Here is a 27024-nt window from a genome sequence, read left to right on the forward strand (position 1 = left end):
GAGAGAGAGAGAGAGAGAGAGAGAGAGAGGGAGAGAGATAGAGAGGGAGAAGGAGAAGGAGATGGAGAGAGAGAGAGAGAGAGAGAGAGAGAGAGAGAGAGAGAGAGAGAGAGAGAGAGAGAGAGAGAGAGAGAGAGAGAGAGAGAGAGGGAGGAGGTGATTGAGATGGCATGAGTTATGGCACCATAAATAAAAGGCAACCTCCATAAACTGGCGAGCCACTGCAATGCTCCCGATCTCAGTGCTCTCACGCAATTTCATCAGCCACAGGAACGCAGCTCAGCACGGATGACGGCTCTGCACTGCAAGGCTTTGACTGCACAACCAAGAAGAGGAGGGGTGGAGCAGGAGAGTTTTAAAAAGAAGGGAAGTGGGAAGCACAAAAATACAACTGGCATTTGAAAACAGAATAACATCCTGGCTCGTGCAGCAATTTATTCACAATCACCTTGCCTCTGAAGTCAAAGCCTGAGACGGTGCGGAGGAGGCGGAGCCTGAGACGGTGCGGAGGAGGCGGAGCCTGAGACGGGCCAAAGATTGCCACGCTCAGCATCGGCACACAGGCAGAGAGAGAGAGAGCTCTGCAGGTCTAAGCGAAACATCTGGTAACGTTACAATAAGGTTCATTAGTTAACTACCTTTGTTAATTACCTTAGTTAATATGAACAATACTACTTCTACAGCATTTATTAATCTTAGTTAATATTAAACATTTATTAATACGTTATTACAATCAAAGGTTGTATTTGTTAACATTAGGGGTGTAAGAAAAAATCGATACACTTGAGTATCGCGATATTTTATTTTGCAATACTGTATCGATTTTCAAAAACTATTTTTTTTTTTTTTTTTTACGTCCAAAAATATTCATGGTAAGACCGTAAGACAGTGGTTCACGTTTATGTTGTTTAAATCCCTACCACTAGATAGCTATGCTGAGACGCACCACTAGTGTCCTCGCCAGGCTCGCCTATAACGGTGCGTGTCCACTGGACATTTTTAGGATTGACAGCGGACCGGAGAAAGCGTTGAGAGCGACCGAGAGCGTCAAAAAGTTGGGCAGTTCCTTTATACAAATATCAAGCGAAAAACGCAGTCGGCAGCCAATTGCTGTGAGGTTCGGGATGTGACGTCTGTCTTGAGAGTTTAAACATATGCAAATTGTGCCGGAGTTTATGCTGGATTTAGTGCGTAAATCATTTTGTTTACAAATTAGACGTTGTGCAGTTGTTATATATATGTTAAATATTTCATTTTGGATGTGTTTATTGTGATTATATTGGCTGGTTTTATAAAAGTTTATACAATTGAAAGGATATCTTTGCTTGGTACATTTGGAAACAAAGCTTGTCTATTTCTAAATGTAATCGCGTGCATCATTCACACCAAACGCGAAAAGAGCATCTGGCGCGAGTGATTTCAATGTTAAGTCAATGCAAAGACGCGTTTACGCGCGTCTGGAGGTCCTGCGGCTCGAGGCGTTTAGCGCGGCGCGGTTCGCCTCATTCGCGCGTCCAGTTCTTTTAAAATCTTTTAATCACATAAAACTTGATTTCAATATATGACATTCATTTTGTTCACTTTCATCCACTTTCATTCATTTTTGTCCAGTTCACGTTGTTGTTTTGTTTTGTGACGGGCTATGTATTTTCTTTTATTATGGCCTACTTGAGCATATAAAAATTTGCTCACTAAGAACCTGTGAACCACAATCCCAAATTGGCAGTTTGATTTTCTGTGTACTGAATTGTTTACCTAAAGTAAACTTCTTTTTCTTTTATGCACATCATGTCTTTTTTAAATATTTTTAATATATTTTACTTAAAAAAAATCCCAATATATCGCCTTATGCACAGTATCGAAATATATTGCAATATATTGAATCGTGACCCATGTATCGTGATACGTATCGTATCGCCAGATTCTTGCCAATACACAGCCCTAGTTAACATTAGTTAATGCACTGTAACTAACATGAACAAACAATTAACAACTAGATTTTTATTCAAGATCAACAAAAACTGTAACAAATGCATTGCTCATTGTTAGTTAATACATTAACTAATGTTAACTATTGAACCTTACTGTAAAGTGTTACCAAACATCTGGTGAAAGGTTTAGAAATGGTTGTTCTTTGACCTCCTGGAAAACACTCCAGTCGGCAGCATTCAGTGTCGAGTCTTCGCAAGTCTAGAGAACTTGCCAAATGCAACTTGCAAAAAGCACTGGGCATAAACTCAGCAGTTGGTGATGGAAAGTCCGAAAGCTGTGCCAGAGGAAAGTGTGATGGGGAAGAAGGGACTGCTCCATTTTATAATGCAACATTGTTAGTTTTTGGGTTCGTACAGAATTTTCACAGGTTGACACCTACTATTACTGGCATATTAAAAATGGATTGATCATTGTGTGTGTATTTAGTGTAGAAGACTCCTTGAACACCCACTGAACAGCACTGCTGTGTTAGTCCATGAGCTCCCGTGACGTGGCATGAAGCGGCTGGGGTCGCACTAAAGGTCACGGCACTGGAAAATCTCAACTGGACGCATCTGTGGAGCTGGAAATCTAATATAGAGCAGACAGACGTGGCTTTTTATTTCCCCTGGCCACAGCGCTCCAGTGTACAACTTCAGCCTTCCAACACACTGATCACGATGTCAGTGAAAGGCCAGTAGAGATGGGCTATATGAAAGGATGCAGTGTCTATTTAAACGCATCAATCCCCGAAATTCCCCTAAGAGCTATTCCAGACAACTAGGAATGTTTTTGAAAGATTTTCAGTTTCAGTTTGAAGTTGCTTTACTGGCATGACAAGTAGTTTTACATTTGTATTGCCAAAAGCATTCACAACGAAATCAAAAGAGATGGTATTATAATTATGGACAAGTAATTATTAGGGCTGTAACGATATGAAACCGAAATCGCGACACTCAGATCCACGAACCCGTGTCGCGGCGTGAGAAGGCAGAATCGCAACACACCCCTTCCAACTCCCAGAGTTATCCTTCCCGTCCAGATCAAATGCGACCACATCTTTAAATTACTATTATTTGAAGTTAACATTATAATATACGTAGACCTACTACACCACAAAACTAGTTGAGGATAAATTCTTTAAAATTGGGCAATCCGTTACGGACGTGAGCGCTCTGAAAGCGGCACTGAAAGTAAATATATTTATATTTACTGCTATAAAAAGTAAATATAGCAGACAATAGATAATCAGGACACGGAAGAGCCGGCGCGTGAACTGGAGCTCGTCTCATAAATGAACCGAAACTCAGCATACTTGCCTCACAGACCTGAGAAATGTATCTATTGTCTACAGAAAGCTTGAAATCTCTACTTTTAAACAGAATAATTCAAAACGAAACAAAACAATGTAGTGCGTATGAAATGTGCATTTCTCTCTGGCGCGTTCACTACTGCGAAGATCGCGAGTCAGCATCGTCAGCTTCATCTTTGCAGCTGACACTGACACAGAAAACACTTATTTATTAATAAACAATTGAAATGTCTCCTTGCTATTTTTGACATATTCATAATCATTACGTTTGCCGGTTCTTTGTGACAGCTTTTAGGTGCTTTATTGGCAGCGCCACCCTTACATGGCGTCATCACCGCGCCAGCACCGAAAACATGGAGATTTTTTTCAATCCCCCCTCCCAAAAAAAAAGAAAGAAGAAAAAAAAAGAATCAAGGTTTGTATCGAATCGTGGGTCAAAAATCGTGATACGAACCGAATCGAATCATGGGTTTGGTGTATCGCTACAGCCCTAGTAATTATTATAAGAAATTATAAAAGAGCATTATTAAATTGTGCTAAAGACAAGGGTTGGGAATCGAATACTTGAGGTCAGGAATCAGATACTTGTTATACAATTTAAATTTAAATTCCACTTATCGATTCCTTTGTGAGCATTTCAACATGACAAGCACGAGTATTACAATATTTGTAATGCATATTTTATTTATAAAGTGCAGTGCTATTTTACATTTGATTGCAGTTTCATTTCCTGAAAATCTTAAAACACTGTTTATTTCAATCGTATATATTTGTTCAGTTGTTTCTATTTGTTGTGATTGCTATTTTTTTATTTGTTCTTTTTTAATTACTGAGTGTTTACTCGTCTTTAATAATGTTGAAATTTATATTAGTTCGGCTAGTTGTTTTTCTATGGTATTTTTAAACCACAGGCAAACGTTCCTTGTGTAAGTGTTTCTTAGCTTGTTGATTTTTGTTCATGATATTCAGCTACAGTTAAATGTTTTACAATAAGACTAAATGTGAATATCTAAGTTTTTTTTAAACCTTGTTGGAATCGTAATTAGGAATCGATAAAAATCGAACCAAACATTCTGCACAGTCTTTCACAGAGTGAAATCAAACTGATTGTAACCAATACTTGTGCAATTCCACACTATTCCCGCTGTGTTTCCATTTAGTCGTGGAGAAGCTCAGAAGTGTTGGGACGCTATATCAGGTGTGTTTGTCTCAGTGGAGGAAGGTGAACACTATATCGGGTTCATCTCATTCCTATTACGTAGTGTGCGGATGCTTACTTCTCTGCCCCCCCCCATGCAAATCCAACAGGCTGTTGTCAAGGCAACTGCAAGTGTCCAGCCCCGTCGCATATGGATGAAAAAAAAAAAACCTTCATATTTTCAAAACAGCTAGTAGGATGATTTCAAGTGTTCAACCATAACCAAGAGTGTTGCTTCATAGCAGACTGCACATGTGAAGCTTAAAGTAAAATATATCACATTACATATTTTGCTACATAAATACAGAATCTGCCTAACATATTAACAGAGACAGGAGTATGAATAGATATATTTTCATATATACACTAGGGCTGGGTATTAAAAAAAAATCTTAAATCCCAAGAATCAAGATCAAGAGTCTATCCTGTTTACAGTTGATGAGTGAAGGGAACGTTGTATCATCTCCCTTCCAATAAATCGCAATAAGCTTTTGTGCTTGCTTCGGATATAAAACAGTCTCAGATTTCAAATTCTGTTAATTTTATTAAGAAATTCAATCAATCAAATACTGTTTTGGTGTTCTTTTATGTGGCTTATCAGATCGCTGTAGAGCTTGAGTTCAAGAGAAGCAGCAGCGCGAATGTGAACTGATCATCTCTCCCTCTTTACTTCTAGTTACAGCATGAAATAAACATGAATGAACATCAGATGCATGTTAAAAGATACAGATAACTAGGGCTGCACGATACTTAAAATTATCGAAATACTGCAGATGTACATATCGCAATGGCTTGCGATATCTGAATGATTTTAGAAGTTTAGGTCAATGCATATAGCAGAGAATAGACTGGCGTACATGTGACTTGCTTAGATGTTAAAAGGCGAAGGCGTTATTAAGTGCAATAAGCTGCAGAAAATAACTTGTAGTTGTCGCGCTGACACACACCCGAAGCGCGCGCACAGAAAGCTGCCTCTCGGACAGCGTTTCACACGCACGATGGGGGAGGGCTCAGAATACGACAGAGCTCGCGTTTTAAAGCGAAACACACACTGGAATGAAAGATTCATTGAAAACACAATGCGAGTCTCTATTGCCTCTGACATCTGGTTTTCTTTACATTACAAAAAAGATTGATCGTAAGTTCAGCACAAAGATATGCTAAACTAATCAACAGTCCTGGTATTGGATCAGTATCGGATTCAGAATAAAAAAAAAAGTGGTAATGTTGCAGCCGTAGTGATCACGGTTAATGTGAAATTCTTCCTACTTCATTTCAAACCTCTGTAATGCTGGCGAAAGGTGTCTGTGTTTTACAGAAATGAAGAGCATTTGATTTTCTGTTTTTAAGCCTCCAAAAGAGCCCTGAACTCCATTCACTACTGTCCTACTCACTCTACATCAGACAGCCTCGTCTCTCTTTCCATCATGCCCTTTCATGCTCATAATATTATTGATCCCCCCCCCCCGCCCGCCCCCATTCACATCACATCCAGCCTGTATAATATTCAAGCCTCCCGTCTCAATTCCCCTGATTCTCCAGAAGAGCAAGCAGCATTTTTAACCCATCAGATGATGGAAGATGATCTGATGAATGCGTGCGGTTTGGAGGACGGTTGCTTTCTCAATATGCAAGATGCGTTACCAGCTGGCTGGAAATATTCATGATGCAAGCTCATGTCTTTCAATCGACAGGCACTTTCAGCCTGATCAGCACTGTGGCTCTGGCAAAGGCAGAGACACCCAGATTACACTGGCCTTTCACTTTAGCTGATACAGTCATAAGAGCAGCGAGGAGATGACAGGGGAAGAAAGACCGAAAGAAAGAGGAACTTCAGGTTTAGGGAAGGAGGTACAAGGAGAATTCGCAATGAAGGAAAAGAGCGAGGGACATAGAGAGTAATGTAACAAGTAATGCTTTCTCAGCACAATTAACACTACTAATGGCCTAATATTTATGATTAAGTCATTGGCACTGTCTCCATTGGCACGGCCACAGCACTTGTTCATCTGTATTTTGTGCATTTAGTAAGTGGCTACGTAATAGGCAGGAAAATGTGCAGTCAGCAGGTCATTATCTCAAAATAAACCCCGTCAAGGTGATACAAGAGCCTCCGATTCAAGTTAGGACGCAGATTACCTTGACTGGGTTAATTTCACTATGATGACCAGCTGACTGTACATTATGCTTTACATGCAGAGTACAAAGGCAAAGTACAATTTAGCTTTAAAAGTTAAACTAAATTGAGGTTGCTTAAAATAATTTTTCCTAAAGAACAGCGACAGGTACCGTGTAAAGTTAAGTTTTAATATTCGTTTTATTATGACAGAGAAACAATATCCTTATAATGATCTTTCAAAACTATTATTTCCAGCTGATGAATGTTAAAAACGCTGAAAGCCAATGAGAAACCACATGACTTTAAAAGCCGCAGACTTGCAGTGCATGTTTCTAATTAACAATGATATCATCCGTTGGTTTGGACGCCAATACATTTATCATTCTTGGTGTGAACAGGCCTTCACAGTGATTAGCAGTGGAACAGTGGCTCGCTTGGTCTTCAGTGCTCTCTATGGAAGTGTACATCAGAAAGTGACTTGTGCAAATCGACAGCCGTGACCATGTTTCCCAGTCTACCTGGAACATAGGATGATAGTACATGCTGACATGGCAGAAGTCTCTAATTAGTCATGGGTTTCACGCATGGACTCTAACATGCTTGCTAACATATCATTGGATTTGCGTTTTTAAAACCCCAGACTCCTTCCAAATCCCACTCAAGACCTTATTCCCGCACGCCAGAGACATGGAAAGACAGAATGGAAGGAGAAAGAGAGAGAGAAAGAGTCAGTGGGGTTAGAGAAGAGAGAGAGAGAGAGAGAGAGAGAGAGAGAGAGAGAGAGAGAGAGAGAGAGAGAGAGAGAGAGAGCCCAGTAATAAATCTGGCTGATGCAATCTAATGGAACATTATATTAGGACGGGCTCAGTGCTCAGTAAATAATGGAGTTCTTACAGTCAGAGAGATAATGCGCCCACCCTAGGGACACAGAGAGAGAGAGAGAGAGAGAGAGAGAGAGAGAGAGAGAGAGAGAGAGAGAGAGAGAGAGAGAGAGAGAGAGATGGCATGAGCTATGGCACCAAAAATAAAAGGCAACCTCCATATACTTTTTTGACATTTTTAGTTTTAGTAACATTTTTAGTAAAAAGCTCAAAAAAAAAAAACAGATAGGAGGAGCGCAACGCATTTAAAAAACAGAGTCTCAAGACGTGAATTAGCATCTCACTCAACCACTCGGTCCTAAAAAAAAAAAAATATATATATATATATATATATATATATTCAATGTGCAAATATGTATTGAATAAGAATGACGTCACATGTATTGTAAACATTTAAAGAGTGGTTTGAAAAGAAAGTGAAATAAACATGGCATACAGCAAGTGTAATTACACAGGAAACGAAGAGTAAAGGAAAGGGAGGGAGAGAGGAAGAGAGGTAATGAAAGAGATACGCTGATCTTCAGTTCAGGAATAGTCTATAAGCGACTGGGCACTGTGACTCACAGAGCCCTGGAACAGACGTGCACTCGCTCTCAGAACCCAGGCCACGAGGAAATGACAGGAACAACACGTCGCTCTTAGGCAGGAAAGGTTGGGAGCAAGAACATAAAAGAAACAAACCATTTCTTTATCCACTGAAGAATATTTCAGAGTATAATTGACTAGTAATCCAGATAAATGTATACTAGGGATGCACCGATATGAACATTTTGGCCGATACCGATAATTCTTTATATTTGAAAGCCGATAACCGATATATTGGCCGATAAATCGAAATACTACTTTTTATATAATTTTTGAGAGCCTGATTACAAAAACAAAAGTCTCACCATTAAAATCCATGTCCCAAGCACACAATTATAATGTTCTCGTGATAACTTTATGTAGTCTATATGACAGATGTGCACTTTACAGTATTTTCCTTTTTTGGAGGAAATACAATTATATTTAAAGCAATTCAAAGCCATCATGGAGAACAGTGCACATCTGATGTGTCTCAGCTGAAGGAAATCAATTATTCACCGGCCAAATTTTCTTATCAGGACGATAACGAGAGCATTAAAAATGAACATATATCGGCAGATATATCGTGCATACATTTAAAAATGAGCTCAATTTGATTTAGTCTTCCACCGATGCCCTAGTATGAACGGCAACACAGCACATAAAGTAGTAAAAAAAACAGCAACCCACTTAATGGGTCTCTTTGGTTGGGTTTGTTCCTGACTGCTCCTGGCTCTAAGTCCAAGTCAAACAAGAGCTGTTGACAAGGGTAGTAAACCCCTTCGAAGTCCGACACTGCGGGGGTCTGGCAGACTCTGCTGAAGAACGCCAGACAAATTAATCTGCAGAGTAAACCATGTAAAAGGAAAGCTTTCAGTATTAGTCTATCGCAAACAGTTTCACCAGTCAGTGACCCTGCAGACTTTAACTTGATTTGTCAGAACTCCATCGGTCACAAAACCAGCAAGACCTGACCTAAATGTTGTTTCTCATACTTTTCATTGACCTAGAGACATGAGTGTGTCATCATGTAGTTGGGCTACAGAAATAAAAAAGGAAGGGGAAACTCTGTTTGGTTTCTCTAGCTAAACAACATCAGGTTCAACAGGGTAAAAGGAGGTTTCAATACATGCAATGGTCACGGATCATTTCTTTAGTACACTGTGCATCTCAGATTTGATTCACTTACAAAGTATCAGATGTACGTACTTTCCTAGGAGGATGAAAGTTACCCGGTCAACTGGCAAGTGCTTTTTACTTGCATTTGCTTAGTGAGTGTTCATCTTGTACCCGATTGGCAACTGTTGATTCGGTCCTGGGTGCATTTCTGAGGCCAAGCAACAGCCGTTACTCACATCTGTGGCTGAAAAGACCCAAGGCAGTTTCTCCCTCTGTCCAGCGAACAATACAATGGGGATTTAGGAAGGGTGTAAAACTCCTCCGTCTCTCATTGAGAAGTCAGAGGACCCCGCGAGAGGTCACGGAAAAGGCCTGAAAGGGTGGTTGAATGAAATTACAACTAGAGCCGCACAAAAGTAATACTGTGGAGTCCCAGCAGAGCGGCGAACAGAGCAGGAGGGGCGAGCAATGTGACATTAGCCGACCCCAGGATCTCCTTTCAGGACAGAGGTCAGTGCGCTGGGCCTATAACACACAGAGCTCCCATTCACAGCCCAGCAGCGCACAAAGAGGAAAGCTTGAAAAGAGCTGAGACCAGTCTCCTTCTTGACACCCATCTAATTTAGCTCTTTTTTATTTCCAGGCTCTCTGCTTCTCTCAGTTAGAGATGTGGGACATCCCACAAGCACTGACACTTATTGATTCAAAACATCAACTAGGACTGCACGATATATCGGCCATCATATCAGTATCGGCTGATATATATGTTTTATACATACATACACACACACACACACATATACATACATATATACACATATACACATATACATATATGTTAACATTATCGGCCCAATAAGAGAATTTGGCCGATATTTTTAAAGCCGATAAATAATGGATTATTTCCTTCAGCTGAGACACTTCACTGTTCAAAATTAGGGTTTTGAATTGCTTGAAATATGATTGGAATCACTTAAAAAAGGAAAATACAGTGAAGTGCAACTTGTGCAGCACAAGTCTGTCATATCGGCTACATAAAATTATAATGAGAACATCATAATTGTGTGTGAGGCATGTATTTAAATGGGGAGACTTTTGTTTTTGTAATAAGACTCAAAAATTATATACAAAATTTGGGTTTATATTTATCGGCTACCGGCTTTTAAAAATAAAGATTTAATGCAGCGGCCATCATTTTCATATCGGTGCGTCCCAAACATTAACTTTCATCCCTTGCTCAGATCAACTCTGTGCTCTTCCTCATCTGAATAAAAGTACAGATTACCACTACATTATAAAAAGATGCAAAATGGTTCTCCAGATGGTTGTATTCATGCTAGTAGGCATTCAAACTTAATTGCAGTATTCAATTGAATTAGGTGGTAAATGACATGATCTTTACGGTCTGCACTACAATTTGTCTTTACCATATTGCATCACAGCATTTGCATGATCTCAAATGGCCAACAGACATTGACAATGAACGACTAACAATTCAAGAGGAGTCGACTGCTATGATGATGACATTTCCTCATAGCAACTGATAAGTGATCTCAACAATAAGAGAAAACTGGTGAAAGGTTAAACAATAAAAGTGAGCACAAAAAGAATTTGTCAGTGTGAAGCTCATTGCTCAATCGGTGATTGATTAGGAGAAGGTTTGGACCAATTACCCAGAGTCCCTATCAATTGTCCCCAACACATCTGCAACATTTGCTCAGAACTGAACGACAATTAAAAAAATGACCCTGGTGTAACGACAACGATAAGCAAACAGTACACCTGCGTTTACAATTCATCACTGGCTACAAAAATGGTATCAATAAAACGAGTAGGCTAGTACAAGAAACCTTTTGAGACCAACTGGAATACGACACAATGCCGCCCAACCTCTCCATGTAAACAGTGTTACACACAGACAAGTCATCTGACCGAGATGGATGCCTGCCAACCGATATCCCAGGGTGTGGCACGTCTGCGCACACAAAAACACGGCGCAAAACAAGCCTCTATTGATGCTTTCGTGGCATGAAGGGAAAAGGGAGAGAGAACAAGCAGACAAGGGGAGCATTTTGGATTTCCTCTTTCAGCGGCGGCCATATGTCCGTTTGCATCCGAGACCCCGACAGTTCACGTAAACTTCGGACAGGCTAGAAGAGAGGAAAGCAGGGCGTCTGAGGGAGATGGTGGAGTGAGCTGGGCTGGACAGATGGGGAGTGTGTGGCGTGGGAAGGGTTAAGTCTGAGGAGGTCCATCTGTTGGCTCGTCTGTTGTGCTGACGGCCCCTGATCGGCTCCAGCAGAGAGAATGGACACAGAGTCGAACTGTGACTGCTTTCCATCTCTGAGCAGCTGATTACCCACAGATGCCCAGAACGCCCGGCAAGCTCTCAAGTTCTGAAACAAAACTCTATGGTTGCTTTAGAAAAAAAAAAGGAAAAAAGCTCTTTTCATGAAATTCAATATATTTCTATATTGTTTTTTCTCGAAATTGCTTTAAAATGTGCTATTGTGAGACAACTATTGTGGCGAAGTAGATTCAAAATGTTCATTTAAATTTTTTATGTTACTTTAGAAAAAGAAAAATCAGCCCATTTCATGAAATTCAATGTTTTTGCTCTAAATTGCGATTTTATTTTAATATTTTAATATTTACATTAATATTTTTTATATTCAGGGTTCGTTCAGATCCTGTAAAATTACATTCCAGGACTTTAAGCACTACTTTGGTTTTCAAGGACTACAATCAGAGATCTCACTTATCAAAAAGGTAAATGGATAAATAAAAATAAAGGTACAAATAAAGTGTGGTCACTTTAACCATTAAAAGGATACGATGACAAAGATATCGCTTTTTTATTTCAAATTGATTTTTTCTGTAATGAATATATGATTTAGCTGAAGAATGAAAGCTGTATCATATACTTGAATATTTATATGAGCAATATCACGCTCATAGCCATGTGAAATGGCTCTATATCAATATCAGACGGGTGAGAAAAGATTGTTTTATCAATAAAACTAAACACTATTTTCTAATATCGCCTATAGTCTATCAATAGTTCAAGCACTTTCAAGTACCTTTCCATAAATATGGCCGTTTTTAAGGATTTTCCAAGACTTCAATTTCAAAAAGTCGAATTCAAGCACTTTGTTCAAACCCTGTATATTGCTAACACAATTATTGCACATTTAGTGTGAGTATTGAACATGAATCTCCGAGCCGTACCCAGTACAAGCACTGCAGGAACACATTTCTCTGCCAGCCAGGAAAAGGAAAGCACTGAATGCCACAATTGCAATTCCAAAGATAAATTCCTCTCCACAAGTCCAGGCCCATTCTGTGCTGGTTCTGTTCGTTCAGCTGGCAGGATTCACAGCCAGACGCTGGGAAGGGACACACACACACACACATGCATGGCTGCTGTCACTGAGAGCCCTGTGATATGAAGAACACCTGGATCCGGAGGAACTCGAACCTTCCCTCGAGTCAAAACATGAGCCAGCACGGTTCTTTCAGCGAGACTTAAGTGAGGTTATGCACACGCACACAAACATGTCCACCTGGCTTTAAGAATGCTGTCAGATAAGGGCGTCTTTAAAACATTCAACAGAACAATACAACTCCTCCTCTCTATAAAGAAAACTTTACTCTATACAGAGACCAAACAAAAAGTAGATTAGATGGACAACAGGGTTTACTCAATAAGCGCTTCCTTGACTTCTTCCAACCCTTTCTCTGCGGCAGTGCAGGACAGTGCAGATCGTGTGAACGATTCGCAGGGACAAAGCATCCGGAAGTGATTCATTTTTCAACAAGAATTGGCAATTTGAGAAGACAGTGGCCACTGACAAATGTCACAAAGTTGAGGCAGTGATTACGATTAGTAGTGCGGACGGGGAGCTCATGTTATCCACCACAACACTTCTACTGTAGGAACTAGTGTCGTCACGATACTGGAAATTACAACTTCGATACGATACCTTGGAAAATATCAATATTCAATGCCATTATAGATTCCACGGGAAAAACAGCCATACAGATATCTTTAATATTCTCATGATTTTTGTCCATTTATTGAAATTCTAGGCAATCGATATTTTAACACTTCGACACAATCACTTTATAAAGAATAGATTTAAATTTAGGCATTTATTCCCATATAAAGATTGATCAATTAGGCTACATATATTACAATAATCTCACCTCACTCAATGCATTTATGCTTTTACAAATGGAGTTATTTAGATTCGATAGCTTTCACACAGCACAAGCAAGAATTGAATTTACAAAACAAGACAAACAGTAATACAATAAGAACAAATTAACAATACAAATGTTAGCACAAATAAATACACAAATGAAGTAAACCGTGCTTTAAGTTGTTCTGGTGGGTCTAAGAGTAGCAGGTTTATTAGGCTGTCATCCCTTTAGCCCCGTTTACCTCTGGTGTTAAGATACGTTCAGCTCGAGCGGATCATACGTGAACGGGATCTAAAACGTTTTGAGCTTGTCCACGTTCAAGTACTTCCAAAGGTAGTCAAAAACGCATTAGAACGGATTGCTTTCGTAGTGTAGACACTAGGGTGTGGTCTATGAAAATACAATGTGATTTAATACAAAGGCAAGATCACAAACAGTGCATAAGGAATGCATAAAACTTTACATATAAAAGACTAACTAAACTGTTAATCAAAATGAAAATTCAACAATTTGATGCACAACAGAAGTTTACTTATAATGCATGATAAACCTTAAATTATATTTGTGATAATTTGTACTATTTTTATTATTAAATTTTACTGTACAAGTTGCAAAATGGATCCAAATGCTTGATCAACACACTTAAAATGTCTTCTTAATATGAAAGAATGCATGTTATGATAACATCAGCTATGGCGCCCTTTATGGCAATGAAAAGTGTGCTTGCTTGTGTTGGTTTATGAACTGTGGTGTAATATCAAAAAGCAAAAATCTGAAATAAAGCTTATACAGCTAAAAGTGTTTGCATTCATATAATGTTGAGTATGCTCAAGGCTAACGCCAGTAAGCGAGCACAGTTCGGACCGTAAGCTTTGACAGAACATGCCACATGCTGATTAATGCAACATATGACTATTTACACAACAGGACACTGGACATTTGAAGTCACAAGCAGCTTTTCTCAGCCGATTCCTTGTTTTCACATGAAATTATCACAGTGAGCAAAGGTCAGCACCTCTAATGAGAGAAGAAAACAGCATGCATGCACACTGAAGGGTTGTAGACAAGGACAGTCTTGAGAGCAGACGAGGGATTGATGGGAGGGTCACTGAGGCCGGGATGGGTTCGATGCCCCGGTGCTGGGCTTTCATGTTGCAGGCCTATTGAACACAGACTCAGCCCTTTCACAGGAGTTCAGATATCTGAACAAAATGTTAACAGCACTATTTCCTGAAACCAGAGCCTGTCTAACATAAACAATGAGAAAACAAGGTCATTATGGTCAGAAGCTGGCGAACAAGTTCTCATCTCACGGAGCAGCTCCTCAAAATACGTGCTCTGCGATTAAAGCTCTCAAATACGGTGTAAGAAATCATTGACAGACAAAAAAAAAAACACTCTCACATTAAATACAAGATAGATCTGAGTTGGGAAATGTAATGCTTTCTCTTTAACTTCATCATGAGAAACTTGGTGAGCAAGTTATTCGATTTTTATGAAAGATTACAACAAAAGAATTCTTTGGAATAACATGGATGGATGAATTATTCACAATAATACCAGAACAGTACATTGAGGCCTATTGTGATTGATTTTATGTTGACATCAATGTTGTAAACGTAGTGAATTCTGCTGTCAATCCCAAAATCAAACAGAGATCAGGAAATACGGCAGAGTCATGGTGATTCTGCCAGTGAGAGTGACACTCGTGTAGAGGAGGAGAAGAAATGCAAGGAAGCAGGGGGAAAACCAAAACGTCACTGAGGAATGAAGAGGAGGGGGTGCGGAGAGCAGGAGTGCATACATACAAGCTCAGATTTATACTAGTTCTTCTCTTTTTCAGGAATTAACGATTCTACAATTGTGACACTTCAGATATGTGAGTCTTTATAAACTTATGGAGAGTAGTGTTGTCAAAAATATTGATATACATCGATACTGAAATATCTGAAACGGCTTCAATACTAATTTTCTGCAGTATCTATCGATACACAATACCTCTATAGCTGCTCACTTCTCACTCGATCTACAATTTGACACACACGCCTCCTCTCACTCACTCGTCTTATAGACTCCGGTTGAATAGTGCTTGTATTGCACATAATTTTACACATTCATGCGGCTTTCAAGCTCACACCACTGATTTATAAGTGGCGTGCACATAAATCTGCATCTCAAACAGCTCGCAAGTACCAAATTGTGTGTGTTTTGTGCTGTATTGTGCTTAAACGGTCAAATACACACAACATGGTGTCAAAATAGCCATCTTGGCGAGTATTCAGGTAATAACAGTCAGTTTGGGAAAGGATATAGTTGAGAAAGACAGCGCATAAGCTCTTAAAGTGACAGCAGCCTAATAAACCTGCTGCTGTCTGTCATGCTAATCAACAAAACAAAAAGAAAATCACTTGCTGCTCTTGTAAACTTTAATTGTAAGCATTGATCTGTATTATGTTTTTACAATGAAGACTGCCCAGTGTTATTTTTTACATTTAATTACTGTAGTGTTTCTTACCTGAATACTAGCCTACTGTTAGACCCACCTGAAAAACTTAAAGCCATGGTTATTTCATTTATCTCTTTACTCTAATTTAACTTCTTTGTGCTATCATTTGCAATGTACTTGTCTTTTGTAAATTTAGTTCAGTTTCAAACAAAGCCTCCCTGTGGTTTGTAAGCAATTGCAGGAAAATTACCTAAATTATCAAGAACTTAAGGCTTTCCCTGTGGTATAAAAAAAGGTATCGTATCGAAGTTTGTCGTGACAACACTAATAAAGAGAACATGTAACATTATCTGACCTGAGAAACTGATTTGCCATGATAAATGCTGGATGGGAACTCTTCGTTTAAACTTAAAGCCAGCTTTGTGCATTTCATACACTTCCTATATTAGGAAAAGGACACGGACTTCCTCCATTGTACTGTCACAGTAAAGATAAAACATTACATTTACAAAGAAACCAATTACGGCTCGCAGATTGAGTTGAAAGGGCGTCTATGGAAAACAATGCAACATCTCCGCAGTTCTCCGTGTTCTTTAATCACCGTGCCGGAGAGCCATGCCGCTGAACCAGCATGCTAAAATCATGACTGCCCCGAGGCACCATGGGAGGGCTCTTTGGCTCAGATTAGAACATAAAAAATCTAATTTGTTCCATTGGGTTTTGTAGTTCATTGGGCCTCTTGTCTGTCAAGTGGGCTTAGTGTTTATTTGATGCTGTGTTAAAGCATAGCACGGCATCACGGTCTGAAGCTCGAGACCTGTAGCGACTCAACTAGGCCTGGGGGAAACACCTAAAAATTTGCTTTCTTTTTCAGCCTGCACCACAAAAACAAGACATCTTTTGGAGATAAAACTATATGACTAACTCACAAGAGTATCAACAAATCAGGTGGTTGCATGAAAAAAAAAAAAAAGATGGCAAATGCAATCTAGTTTTGATTTGTGTACTAAAATTAGACCAAGGACAAAACATCGGTCGAGCAACATTTTGTGCACGATGATTTGACATACCAAAAATCACACCCTTCACCATCCCACCACAGTACTCCTATGATTTGTTCCTCGTCTTAACTTCCCAATAGCCATGAGACACCCATAATCATGAGTCTCAGAGATTTTATGATCTCGCTCAGCCTGGGACATAAGCAGAAGGACAAACGCCAGCTCTATAGTCTTGGCAGCACATCCCTCTAGATACGAGCGTCTCTTCATTTACTAAATGGACACGTCCGTTCCATCGCCAAAAGAGAAGGAAGATGAATGATGAGACAAGCGAAGAGTTTAAAGCTGCACTTCCTTGCACACAAGTGCTACATGCAATCTGGAGGAACAGGACCACACCCACAACCACACGCAACCTACAGCACTTCCTCTGAACTTGTGCTCTGAACACGTTCTCAGGCTGTCTGGCCTAAGCTGAGTATATTACAGCATTGAGCTGACTGGGAGAGACGGAATTAAATGAAATGCAATGCAATGCAACCAATGAGAAACCCGAGCAATGACTGCCAGGACCTACAGTGCATCCCAAATCACGCTGAACACAGTATGCCAAAAGTACCCAGATGGTATACTATTTCCGGTGGATTAGTGAAGAGAGCATCCATGCATGTTTCTGCATGCTAATACTGCTCAAAACCCCCTTGTGCAACAGAAGAGGAATAAAAAATGAAGGCTTATGCATTCAGCTTACGTGCAAACTCAAATACAATGAATTCATTTTGAGATTAAATTCCTAATACTAAACTAATACAAACTACATGGTAAATATAATTAACTTTCTTTTCCAGCCTAAATGTGCAGTCAACATTTGCAACAAATTTCCATGCAAAAATTAAAACTTCCATTGTAAATAACGGTGAGATTTATGACGCACTTCTCACTTATCTTCACTTTCCAAACAAGCAGCATTCTGTGGGCCGGCACAGCAAACTCACACGGCCAACTTGAAAATGAGTAAGAAACTCCTATCGGAATTACTGGATTTCACTCGTAAACTTTCGCCGAGCAAATGGTAAACTTGATCGCACCTTTATTCTTGGCTCATTTGTACAAACCCTGGCAATGTTGAAATGTGTTCTAAGCAAAACAAAGCTGCTTTCTCATCAGTATGCAAATTGCAGTCATAGAATACCCATCTTTAATGTGTCAATACAGCGAAACACAGCAACCAACTCAGATTCAAATCAGCCTCATCCTGCATCGCACGTGTTACAGAGCCGCTTCTGCAGTGAGACTTCTCATTTCTGCTCGATATTGACTCATATTAGCACCAGAACAGACCAGTGCAAGACTCAACGGTTACACTTTATCTTAAGGTGTCATTCTTACAGTATAATTATATATTTAAGCACTGAGTAATATTAAGCAACTACATGTACTTACTATAGGGTTAGGATTAGGATTTGGTTGAGGGTTAGTTGCATGTAACTATGCATAATTTACTGTTATTACTATGGTAATGTAACATATGTAACAAAGACACTGTGAGATAAAGTGTTAATCACTATAAAAGTGACACTGCATTGCTCAAAATGCAGAGAAGGCCTCATTACTTCTGTCCAAGTTGCAAAACCCAAATTGTGTTTCACAGGAAGAGCCCGATTGCTCCTCTAATCTCCGTGCTCGCATACGAGCATGTGTACGTTAATGATGCAAGTTTTCTGCTCTCCAACCACAGAGCTGAGCCTGTTCGAAGCACACAGACTCTTTCAATACCACATTAACATGTGGGCCGCCGAGAGGGGAAAGGAGGAGGTGGAGGAACCTGGGAACAAAGCCTCTATAGTTGTCTCAAGCCTGGCTATGAGAGTTATGTAATTTGACTGGCAAGGCTGCGTTTCCCCCACCGGAATATTGCAGACTAATCTCACTGAGGGACGGAGCTGCTCTAGAAAGAGGCGAGCACAAGGAAAACGTGCTTGTAATGAGCAGCTTTCATCTGACGCGGTGCCAAACGCTGCCCCTGTTGCAGTCAGCAGATAATGCTGCAAATATGATCAGATCTTTGGTACGTGGTGCACAGGGTTCAAGGGGAAATGGAGGTGGAGAGGGCCGAAGCAAGAGCCTGTGCTTACCATAAGCATGGCGGTGGATTTAGAGTGGTTAAAAATAAAATCTGATTCTGAGTTACTGCTCTGGGTGCCTGGAAACCATGTGACTGGCATCACATGAGAAGTGGAAGGGGTTTGGGGGGGGGGGGGGGGGCGCGACACGAACACACACACACACACACACACACACACACACACACACACACACACACACACACAGAGCACGCTGCCGGCATAATGAGCTTTGTGATCAGTCTTCTTAGTTTCTACTGACGGTAAGCAGATATGGCCTGATTTCTGAGGTAAACACCAGAAGAACTCTGAGCTCCACCGGGACACAGAAAATGGAGGACTTTATCAGTGTTTCCGAGGGTAAAAACGGATCTTAGCTGCTGTTTATATCTGTCAGCCTGTATGCCAAGCAGAACAGGCATTCACTTCTGTGGCAGTCTCATGCTACGTACAAAACTTCAAGGATCAAGGGAGAAAACAAAAAATTCGTTCGAAAATCTGAATGCGTTTAGGTGGAACATAAAAAGAGATAAGCAGAATATTTTTAAGCAATATGAAACCATCCGAACAGTGATACACAAGTTGTTATTCACTAATGCTCTTCCCCTCCATTGCAGATTTCATATTCAGATATGGCAGTGTCAGATATACCACTGGTTGCATTTTGAAAGTGAGAGCTGTGGTGGACGTGATCATCTGTAAATAAAGGGGTGTAACGATCCATCTATCACTAACTATCAATATTATGTATCAATACAACATTTTAAAGGTTTTTACTTTACTTTGACACTCATGTTTGACACTACCGCTCTACTCATTTCCGTCAAAGGGTGCATTCCCTTAAACCTAGCGGTCCTGTCAATCATCAGCGGCGGCCAAAAGACAAACACGGACAACTAGACATGTGCCCATAAACGGTAATGCAATATATCACGATAATGAACGTGCATGGTATTGTTATTGAGGGCACTTTAAAACAGTGAATAATTATTTATTATGAATTATTAAAAAAACAAATGTGGAATGCATTTCAATAATACTTTTCCATCATCTGGTTAAAATGTACAACACCGCATTCAATCCCTGACGAGAGACATTCAATCGCTTATTGAACACTTATGTTACACTTCAACAGCCATTCATACTTGTGTAATCACAGTGGTGTTTATCACAACACCAAATACTTAAAGACTAAATAGGCTATTTATTCATTATTCATCATTTTTTACATTTTAATCTGGACTACAACATGCTAGATGAAATGCCCTTGAAAATGTTCTGATTCTTTATTATTGTCCGGTAACACTTTGCAGTAAAGCTCTAAGTTAATTCATTAGTTAACAATACTGTAATAATACCACATACCGTGATAAAAGATTTGGCAATTATCGCAACATGAAACTTTGATACCATCACATGCCTAAAGACAACATATTCTCTCCTGTCTGACTCAAGTCATGTGGAGCAAAGAAGAGAAAAACTTCTCTAGACTGTTGTCATTGCTGATCTCATTGCACAAGCCAGTGATGATTGATTTACTGTGCGATTATATCACTAAAATTGCAACAAAGTTATATAATACTGTCTAAAGGCTGGAACATAACGCACAGATCATATGATGCTTATCTGTCGCATTTGGCACTTCATTTTGTTAAAACTAATTTTGTGTTCTACAGAGGAAGGTCTTGGTTTAAAATGGCGAGTAAGTGATGAAAGCATTGATTTTTTTTAGGTGATTTAACTCATTTCTCAAGCATTTCTTAGAACACAACAGCATATTGCCTGTGCTATGTTAGCTTTCATGGTGGAGAGTAAAGACAGACTCTACAGACTCATGGGTTGGCACTGCTTACTGATGAAGAAGCATGGTCACATGACCTGTGTGCTGGAGAGGGAAGCAGTGCAAGCAGTGACCCAGTTAAACAACAGCCTCTACACACACATCACAGAGAGAAGGCAAATCCACACTCAAAAACAAAAACCTTTAACAAAAGCGGTGGCAGGCAGGGCCCAGGCATGCAATAAGCCCTGCTCTTAACACACACATTCCAGAGCTGAGCCGTACACCTGCCTGTCGGTACTAGCATCGGCGCCAACAAACACACATTCACATATAAAACCTGCATGTTCAAACATACACACTATATAACCAAAGGAAAACCCAAGAGTTCAAAGCCCATAGTCAGGATTCCCAAACTAGCTAAAAACAATATCTCAAGATAATTCAGAATAAACATCCCAATGCAGACAAAGTCACTGGCGTTGACACACAGATATTTCAGCATCAGTTGTGTTTACTCATAACCAACTGTAGCGCCGAAAACGAGGAACTGGCCAGTAACAGTCAACCCATCATTATTAGCCGCAACTAGAAAGAAAGATGGGATTTACCGATTCCATGGCCGTCTTCGGATGGGAAAGGTTAAAATCCAGCTAAAAATGCTGAAGATGTGGCTGTGAAGTCCAAGGAATCCTGCGAAAGCAAAATGAAAGATAGATTAGTCTCCACAGGAGTTATTTTTTCAGACACAGATTCATTTCACTGTAACAAAATATCGTGCCTCAATATATCGCATAGGGATAGTTCACCCAAAATAAAAAAATTACTGTGCGATGAAAAAAATTCCAGTTTTCAGAGTTTTAGTGTCAGAACTACATTAAACTACTATATTAATGTTGAATATAATGTATAATAATGCAATGGGGGAATATTTGTGGGTCCTGATAATGCCTATATCTTGTCACCAGTAAAAAGTGCCTACATTATATTAAATAAATCTAGTCCGTGAAAGAGTGCAAACATATTCATATAAAATAACTCTGTATTTTCAGCTTCAGAATCATGAATATTGTTATTCTGGTGTCTCTATTGTCCTGTGCTTTGGGTTTCAGCACCAAGTCCAAGCCTATTCATTTACACACACAATGTAATACCAAATTTAGCATTTTAATCAACAGTACAGTTTTTCTTAACCTTTTATCATATCTCGAGTATCGCAATAATAATAATACGTAACGCAAATTCAGTATTGTGATATGTATCGAATCGTGACATGAGTGGTTCGTTACGCCCCTATTTTACTGTATTTATTCCAGAACTCAGAGCATGAAACGCCAGATCAAGCCAAACACACACAAGGAAAAGAACAGAGGTTTCAACCCTTGTGTTTTGGCGTCAGAGGTCCAGAGCATTTATGGGGAACTGGTTTATCACGATTTCAGGGGACAGTTGGTGTGCTGGGATACAATGGACACATTGCTACGATGCTGTCACCCAATCCCACAAGTTACATGCCAACAGCTGCAACAAGAGAGTGGTATTCAAGGCTTGACAGCAATGTCTACTGTACGACTGTCAGTCAGCTGTACCCCGTAACGGACTGGAAAGCTTAATATTATGAGACAAACACAAAAGTTGAAGAAAAAAATCTAAAGCTGAGTCAAAATAAATGCCCCTTTTGAGAATTGAATAGTGATGCACTATTAATATAGTTGAGCTTACTGGTATCAGTGGCGTTTCTTTTACCACTTCTCCTATTGGTCTGCTATAACTCAGAAGTTAGCATCACCCTGGTTCCCTCAACACAAACCCAATAGGATTATTTGATTGGCTTTTGGATTATTGCAGAAAATAAGTTCTTTGACCAACAAAAGATTCTTTCATGTGTTTGTTCAATAATCTTCACAAATTAACAACATTTATGAATTTAAAAGTCTAAACACAAAAGTACAAAGTTAAATGTAGGCTATAAAACGAACCACTCCACGGTTGCATGACCATCACTATTGCTTCCGACAACTTGAGTCTTTAAAAAAAAAAAAAAAAAATTATCTCGGAAAGTCTGAGTTAGAATAATTAGCAAGAACATGATTAATTATAAACACAATGAGACCGTAAAAGCGGACTAGTGAGTAGATGAGTTTTTCTGTTCACTATCATGACATTTAATGTCAGAAACCACCTTTTTCAAGACAAGAAAAGGCTTTAAAAAATACACACACAAGGGGGTCTCACTGATGTCACATCGTAGAATAAAACACAAATATCTTGAGCTTGTTAACCACAGATCTAAAAAACAAAAAAAACAAAAAAAAACACTGACTTCCAGGCAAAAATAGCAAGTTAGATCACTAAGTGTGTATTCATACCAGGAAAGTCCGCTAGTTCAATTGCTTTGGTTCGGACCATATGTGCTAAGGTCATCCATTCATTGGACAGAATTCGAACCGTACCGAGAGCACCTCTTCAGCCGGGTCTCGTTATGGTTGTTCGGTCCGCACCGAGTGCGATTGCTGTATTCACACCGGCCCAAAAGATCCTCACGGGAGGGAAACGAACTTGAGTTTGATTCACTCGAACCCAACAAAACCGGTGTGAATACACCCTTAGAAAAACAGCACACTAGCTCTCACAAACTCACACAATTAGAGGTATCATTCATGATTGTACCAAAAACACTGGGCAACAAGTTGTCATCTTATGCAAAAGATCAAAAATTTGATCAGCTGACTATAATAGAGCACTGGGTCCAGTCACTAAAGCCCCTTTCACAGAGATTCCGGAAAATACACGGATAGGCTAATGTGTCCCGGGATCGTTTGATTTTGGTTCATTCACACTGCCAGTGATTTTCTGGAATCTGTGAGTGCGTTCACACACATCCCGTAAAGACAGGTGACATCGATGTGACGTAATGTCTCAGCAGCGTCTTAAGTTTGCTTATTTGCTTGTGCATTTCTTTTCTGATTCGATCACACTAGCGCATCACGTACCGCTTCACTAGCTGGCGAACGATCTCAGCTTCAGCGTCATCACTACGACACACCTCTTACGGCATTGATTACGGCTTTTGTTCACACAGAGCGCGTTCCGGAACTGATCCCGGCAATGTTACTAGGTCCCCATCCTGGGATCGATCCCGGCATCATTCCCGGGACATGTTTGCGTTCACACAGAAGGCACTCTAGCAATTTAACAGCAATTTCCCAGGATCAACGCGCTGTGTGAAAGGGGCTAGTGAGGACAGGAGAGTCCACATTAAGGGCAGTCCTCACTCAGATGGCGCGTCTGGGAGGACCAGACAGGATTCTCCCAACAGGAATGTGCCAGATTGGATTAATCCTGAGTGGAGAGAACTCGCTCTTAATGGGGCTTCAAAATGAGACCGTAATCTTACCAAGAAAATCCTCTGAATACAGAGAACAAGAGTAGCTCGCGCCGCCTGCTCAAACACACATCAACTGGCCATGGTTAAACCAAGTAATTTAGTAAAAACAAGATATGTCGCTGAAGTGTTTGTCAAAACCAGTTTGAGAACAGCTGGTACGGAAGATTAAGTCTCCCAGACCAGTTTACAGGGTTTATTTGGTGAATCAGTCTCTCTTGTTCTCTCCTGTCCTGCTCAGAGTCTTGCTTTGTTGACCCTAAAAGGAAACTCGAGGCCTAAGGAGAGCTTTTAAAGCCCTTTAAAAATCACCAGTCAAATGGGCTGTTTATGTGTGCGGACGAAAGAGGATGATTTCACAATGCTTTCACAAAGGAAAGAAACTTTCCTGCAGAGGACAGACCCGCCAAGCTTGCCACATCCTGACCATCGGGCTATGATGAACAACCAAAAAACAGGCAAAACAAGCAGACCCTGTGAAAAACAACTGGTTTAACACATACAGGTTAAAAATATGCTGAAGCCCAGCCAATCATGCTCAACATTGTTAACATAAAAGAGACAGAACAGGGACTCATTTAAAAGCAACATTAAATAAAGATTTTTTATTTTATTTTATTTTTTTTCAATCATCAAAATAAAGATTTTTTGTATTTTTTATTAGGATGAACCCGAAGTAGTGGCTGACTTTGTTTGTTTTCTGTGGATTAACTTGCATTTATTAATTGTTAACCAGAAGGCTAGTAATGTGCACTAAAAGTAAATGGGCTCAAGTTTGATTTCCTGCAGACAAAACCCAGAACCGCTACTTCTGCAATGTTTCAGCAAACTCTCATTCAGTCTGGCTTGTCTCATTCAGTCACAATCCAATCGATTTATGATGGGTAAAATCAAGTCCACACTAAAAAGACATTTTTATTTATATGATTTGTAAAACTAACAGCATTTTGCCTTCAGATGTTGAAGCAGTGTTTAATGAACATAGTTTTATTTTCATTTTCCCTGTAGTCCACTTACAATGTTTACAAAAACCTTCATAATTTGGCTTTTTTTAAAGGCTCAAGCCCAAGCCTGAATTACTCTGTGATTACACATTCATAAAACTGAAATATGGCATTAAAAAAAGCTACCTTGGTAAAAATAAAACTGTATCCATTTGCTTGTAACATTTGGATCTTTTGTAGAACGGCAGAAGCCACACAACCAGGAACCAGCAGAAGATCGGGTCACCACTGAGTTACTGCCGTTTTTGCAGCTTCACTTCATTTAATCTTTTTGGACTGGGCCCAGTTTGGAGGTAAAGTAAGTTTCATAGTACAGGGCTTTCCTGCTGGTGCAACTAAATTGTGTTAGAGGTCGCACTGGTGGTAACTTACCCAACTGATAAGAGCTGCCATTTCTGTTGCATTTCAGAAAAATCAGCGCGAACTCAGAATAGGTTTACTTGCAGGCCCATCTTTGATCACGTGACGCCGTTACTACACAGCGCTGGGAGATCCGGTGAGAAAGCATTTAAATTCGCCGCAGTATTAATAACATCACAGCGAGATCTAGTTGGGAAGTGTTCAAATTCAGCACAGAATTCTGTTGTAAACCACAGATATCAGATCAAACAGCACCAGGAGAAACATCGTGCCATGAACGAACAAGTTATAAAGGACTTTCAATCCAAAAATAACCAACATTCAACGTGGATTTAATATAGCAATGCTAACTGTAACCATGGTATTGTGGCAGAAATAGTTGAAGTGTTTTTTTCTTCGTACAACCTTTTAAGAGTGAAATTCAAACACACTTTTTCCAGCACTTTAAAGCTGTAAGTATGATCCCATTTTAATGTTATTTGTAAAACTAAAAGTGTAAAGATGAAGGAAAACTAAAACTTTGTGGCAAACAAACACTTATTTTTTAAAAAAAGACATGAAATTACCACTATAACCAGTAGGGCTGGGTAAAAAATATCGATTTCTCGATTTTAATTGATTCTCATTTTTACGAAACGATATCGATTCTTAAATCCCAAGAATCGATTAGTCATCCTGTTTTCAGTTGATGAATTAATGGAACATTGTTGCGCGCATCCCATCCATGAATAAATCGCAATAATCTTTGTGCTTTGTTACTACTGATATTCAACAAAGTCTCAGATTTCAAATTACGTCCACGGTCCATTTTCTTACGAAATTCAAAAACATAATTACCGTTTTGGCGCTGTGGCGTGAGATCGCTCTGGCGCAGCTCAGCTCTAGAGCAGCAGCAGCGCGGAGCGCACATCTTCTCTTCCGCCTTAATACAAGTTACAGCGCGAAATAAACTTGAATGAGCATCTGAAAGTGTGTTTAAAGAAAGAGTACAACTTATCTAAGTCCGTATCAGGTCACATGGAATCGCTCAATCAGTGTATCAACCGTGGAAAGACGTTAGTAAACAATGTCATGTAACGTCATATTTACCTCAGAAAAAACATATCCAGTGACCATAAACTCAGCTAGAAAAATTAACTCTAGAGAGGAGAATTTTGTTAAATATATGCACCATATTACATATTCATTATAATTTTTAATGTTCTTCAATATTTAATGCATGTTTGAATAAATCTGGAAAGTTTATGACTGCCACCATTTAAATTTTTATATAATTTCATATAACTTTATTATTTTAAAAATAAATAAAAGTGTATTTTAAGTGTATATATATTAATTGTTACCTTCAATATTATAGTAGGCTAATGAAGCCTATAGGCTACAACTGACTCCCATAGTTTACAGCATTAGTTAAGAGATTTGTTTTCCTTGAGAAAATTTACAATGTATTGTAGCCTACCTGATATCAAAAATAATCAATATTGAATCGAATCGAATCGTAATCGAAATTGAATTGAATTGCAAGCTTGTGAATCGAAATCGAATCGAATTGTGAAAT

At 39.5% G+C, this 27024-nt stretch overlaps 1 protein-coding gene across 2 annotated transcripts in view; it reads right to left on the bottom strand.

The window, feature by feature from the left end:
- The window catches only part of ankrd11 (ankyrin repeat domain 11), a 145772-nt gene that overhangs the window by 81716 nt on the left and 37032 nt on the right, over positions 1-27024 (bottom strand). For both annotated transcript variants that reach the window (XM_079864978.1, XM_079864977.1), the window contains exon 2: positions 21329-21410. The gene's annotated coding sequence lies outside the window, so the exon portion shown is untranslated. The remainder of the gene's footprint in view (positions 1-21328; positions 21411-27024) is intronic.

Source organism: Squalius cephalus (assembly GCF_949319135.1).
Source record: "Squalius cephalus genome assembly, chromosome: 3".
NCBI lineage: Eukaryota > Metazoa > Chordata > Actinopteri > Cypriniformes > Leuciscidae > Squalius > Squalius cephalus.